The sequence below is a fragment of the Mus caroli genome, unplaced genomic scaffold (assembly GCF_978045245.1).
Source record: "Mus caroli unplaced genomic scaffold, Mus_caroli_1 scaffold_3, whole genome shotgun sequence".
Lineage (NCBI taxonomy): Eukaryota > Metazoa > Chordata > Mammalia > Rodentia > Muridae > Mus > Mus caroli.
This window is the reverse complement of record NW_028227258.1, coordinates 106,749,956-106,755,091: the sequence shown is the minus strand read 5'-3', so window position 1 is coordinate 106,755,091 and position 5,136 is coordinate 106,749,956.

Below are 5,136 nucleotides of genomic sequence, written 5' to 3'. Positions count from 1 at the left end.
ATGATTTTTTGATAACGGATTCTGTTGTTATGTCTCTCTTTTTATTTCTGATTTTATTAATTTGGATACTATCTCTTTGCCCTCTGCTTAGTCTGGCTAAGGTTTGATTTTCTTGTTGATTTTCTCAAAGAACCAGCTCCTGATTTTGTTGATTCCCTGTATAGTTCTTTTTGTTTCTATTTGGCTGATTTCAGCCCTGAGTTTGATTATTTCCTGCCATCTATTCCTCTTGGGTGTATTTGCTGCTGCTGCTTCTTCTTCTTCTTCTTCTTCTTCTTCTTCTTCTTCTTCTTCTTCTTCTTCTTCTTCTTCTTCTTCTTCTTCTTCTTCTTCTTCTTTCTAGAGCTTTCGGGTGTGCTGTCAAGCTACTAGTGTAAGCTCTCTCCAGTTTCTTTTTGGAGGCACTTAGAGCTATAAGTTTTCGTCTTACCACTGCTTTCATTGTGTCCCATAAGTTTTGGTATGATGTGTCTTCATTTTCACTAAATTCTAAAAAGTCTTTATTTTTTTCTTTATTTCTTCCTTGACCAACTTATCACTGAGTAGAGTGTTCTTCCATGTGTATGTGTGTTTTCCATTGTTTTTGTTGGAATTTAAGACCAGCCATAGTCGGTGGTGATCTGATAGGGTACATTGGATTATTTCAATATTTTTGTATCTGTTGAGACCTGTTTTGTGACCAATTATATAGTCAATTTTGGAGTAGGTATTATGAGGTGCTGAGAATAAGGTATATCTTTTGCTTTAGGGTGAAATGTTTATAAATAGACCCATTTGGTTCATAACTTCTGTTAGTTTCATTGTCTCTCTGTTTAGTTTCTGTTTCCATGTTCTGTCCATTGGTGAGAGTGGAGTGTTGAAGTCTCCCACTATTATTGTGTAGGGTGTGATGTATGCTTTGAGCTTAAGTAAAATTTCTTTAATGAATGTGGGTGCCTTTGCATTTGGAGCATAGAAGTTCAGAATTGAGTGTTCATCTTGGTAGATTTTTCCTTTGACCAGTATGAAGTGTCTATCCTTATCCTTTTTGATAACTTTTGGTAGTGTCTATCTTTGTCACTGAGGTTCACTTCCTGTATGCAGTAAAATGCTGGGTCCTGTTTACATATCCAGTCTGTTAGTCTACGTCTTTTCATTGGAGAATTGAGTCCATTGATGGTTAGAGATATTAAGGAAAAGTGATTGTTACTTCCTGTTATTTTTGTGTTAGAGGTGGAATTATGTTTGTGTGGCTATCTTCTTTTAGGTTTGTTGAAAGAAGATTACTTTCTTGCTTTTTCTAGGGTGTAGTTTCTCCTTGTGTTGGTGTTTTTCCATCTATTATCCTTTGTAGAGCTGGATTTGTGGAAAGATATTGTGTAAATTTGTTTTTGTCATGGAATATCTGGGTTTCTCTGTCTACAGTAATTGAGAGTTTTGCTTGTTATTGTCACCTGGGCTGACATTTATGTTTTCTTAGGTTCTGTATGACATTTGCCCAGGATCTTCTAGCTTTCATAGTCTCTGGTGAAGATTCTGGTGTAATTCTGATAGGTCTGACTTTATATGTTACTTGACCTTTTTCCTTTACTGCTTTTAATATTCTATCTTTGTTTAGTGCATTTGGTGTTTTGATTATTATGTGACAGGAAGAATTTCTTTTCTGGTCTAGTCTATATGGAGTTTCATAGGCTTCTCGTATGTTCGTGGGCATTTCTTTCTTTAGGTTAAGGAAGTTTTCTTCTATAATTGTGTTGAAGATATTTACTGGCCCTTTAAGTTGGGAATCTTCACTCTCTTTTCTACCTATTATCCTTAGGTTTGTTCTTCTCATTGTGTTCTGAATTTCCTGGATGTTTTGGGTTAGGAGCTTTTTGCATTTTACATTTTCTTTGACTATTGTGTCAATGTTTTCTATGGTATTTTCTGCCCCTGAGATTCTCTCTTCTGTCTCTTGTATTTTGTGATGCTTGCATCTATGACTCCTGATCTCTTTCCTAGGTTTTCTAAGTCCAGGGTTGTCTCCCTTTGTGATTTCTTTATTGTTTCTATTTCCATTTATAGATCTTGGATAATTTTGTTCATTTCCTTTACATGTTTGATTGTGTTTTCCTGTAATTCTTCAAGGGATTTTTGTGTTTCCTCTTTAAAGGGCCTCTACCTGTTTACCTGTCTTCTCCTGTATTTCTTTAAGGGAGTTATTTATGTCCTTCTTGAAGTCCTCTATCATCATCATGAGAAGTTATTTTAGCTCCGAGGCTTGCTTTTCCAGTGTGATGGTATATCCAGGACTTGCTATGGTGGGAGAATTGGGTTCTGATGATGCCAAGTAACCTTGGTTTCTGTTGCTTATGTTCTTACACTTGCCTCCTGCCCTCTGATTATCTCTAGTCCTTCCTGTCCTTGATATGTCTGACTGGAGCTTGTCCTTCCTGTGACACTGGTTGTGTCAGAACTCATATTCCAGCTTTTTCTGTGATCCTGTGATTCTGGGATCCTGGGACCCTGAGATTCTGGGTGTATTAGAGTTCTTAGGAGTCAAGCTGCCTCTGGGACCCTGAGAACCTGGTGTGACCAAGCTCCTGGGATCCTGAGATCCTGTGATCCTGTGATCCTGGGTGTATTGGAGCGCCTGGGATTTGAGCCTCCTCTGGGTGTTGTGGGACTGGCTGCAGAATTTGAGCCCAAGGCAAACTGGCACAGATTGAAAGGAACCTGAGCCACTGGTTGTGCCGGGTTCTTGTGTCCCTGGATCTTGCTGGTCCCATTTACTCCTGGTTGTGTTGAAACAGATGTTGTATCCTACTCATCCCTGATCCTACAATCCTGGGTGTACTAGAGTGCCTAGGAGAGGAGGCACCTCTGGGTGCTGTGGGACTCGATGCTGGTTTTAAAAGAGTGATTCCCATGCCTTACTGAGCCCGGTTTCTTCTTCCATGATCCCCTCTTTTCAGTATGCTTCCAAGATACCTATCCCAGAGACACTAGCACATCAATGATCATCGTAGCCCTAGTCACAATAGCTAAGTCACAGAAATAATCTAGGTATCTATCAACAAAGAAATGGATAAGGAAAACAGTGTGTGTGTGTGTGTGTGTGTGTGTGTGTGTGTGTGCGCGCGCGCGCACACGTGTGCACACACATACAATTACACAGTTGTCTTAGTTACTTTTCAGTTTCTGTGATAAAACACCATGACCAAAGCAACTTACAAAAGACAGAGTATGCTAGCTTACCGTTTCAGAGGGTATGTGCATGCCCATCATGGTGGCAAACACAGTGTCAGGTAGGCAGGCAGTAGCTGAAAGCCTCTATCCTGATCCACAGACATGAGGCAGAGAGAGACAACTGGTAATGCAATGAGCTTTTAAAACATCAAAGCCAACCCCCAGTGACACACCTCCTCCAACAACTGCACATCTTCCAATTCATCCCAAACACTTCCACCAACCAGAACCCAAACATTCAAATATATGAGTCTATGGAAGCCATTTCGGTTCAAAACACCACAATAATGGAGTTTCTTTCAACCATAACGAGTGAGGTGATGTCATTTGAAGGCAAAGAAATGTACCTGAAAAGCATCATACTAAGCAAATTAAATCAATCTCAGAAAGAAAAATATATGTTTTCTTTCATTTGTGGAGCCTAGACTCTATGTGCATACACAAAACTATGTGCGTACATATGGTATCAGAGTAGATACAGAACAGAACAGCTTAGGGAGAATAGCAGGGGTGGGGGTGACATAGGAGGTAGAGGGTGTGTGTGTGTGGGGGGGGGTGTATGTACAAAGTACCTTATATACCCGTGGCCTTACAGGACATAATATAATAAAGGAAAAAAGCTTACTATGAAAGAACCCCCTTCTTATCTCTTGGGAAAGATGTACAGATAAGTTATCCTGCTTACACTATGTCCGGAAGCTACAAATTCACCCACTGGGCATACTAAACAGGAGACAAGGAGATATTCCCACCAAGAACATTTATGCCGTTCAACTAGTAGAAACACACAGGCCATGAAAAAGGAGCAAGAGGTAAATACAGGTTGCTCAAGCATGGATTTAAGAACCACACAGAACCGGCTGAGTTCAAGTCCTGGCACCAGCTTCAAAACTTGGACCATTTACCATCTTACTGGAATTCACAGCAAGTTAGGGTGCTTGTCACCGAGCCTGATGACCTAAGTTCGATCCCTTAAAAGCACATGGTGGAAGGAGAGAACTGACTCCTGTCAGTTGCCCTCTGACCTCCGTTCACCTGCTCTGGTGGGCTTCCCTACCCAGAAATAACTTAATAAATGTAAACTGGATGTGCAAGGTTTTAAAAGCCCCAAATTGTAGAGTTAATGTGTAAGTATAATTCTAACAATTTCACTCCAGAATTTATCTCCAAAGGTTGGGTTAGCCTCGATAAATTCTGAGGTTGTTCTAAGGTAATCATGTCACCTATAAATATTAACAGTTTAACTCCTCCTTTGTTACTAGGGTTGACTTTGTCTATAAGTTTTACTTGCTAATTTTCCTGGCTACAAGTCCCAGCAGTTCCTGTATATTTGCTCCTTCCAGGCCCTGGACTGATGTCTCCTTTGCTTTGTCCCCTTAGATCTTCCCAGTAGCCACATGAGTAAGTGGTGATAGTGGCCAGGTTTTGTGATTGTTAATTTGACCTTAAAGATGTTAAATGACCCAAAGTGGACACACTTTGGCTTGAATCTTTGTCTGTCTGGTTTCACAGCCCAAGTGTAAAAGTATGTTTGTCCTACTGTAGTTGAAAAGGCTCTTAGTTTAGCAGAGTGCCTCTTGCCACTTCAAATGTGGAGAGGGTATAAGGCCCCATACACTTTTCTAGATAACTGGAGATCCAAATCATTTGTTCCCTTAGGCTTAGATAAATAAACTTTTATTATACAGCAACCCTAAACATCTCGACAAAGTCCTACCCTCCACCTAAGCTCTTCCCCCACCCCATGCTGCCTCAAGAAGAACCTACAAGAAAGAAGAACACCCCATGCTGGGGCTGGCCCTCAGCACTGGGTAGCTTGTCTTTTATTTTCCTCCATGGTGTCTTTGATCCACATTTTCTCCCAAATTTGAACATTTTGATGGCAGGCACAATATCTTGCATTTTCTTTTGCAGTTTGTAGGATGCAGG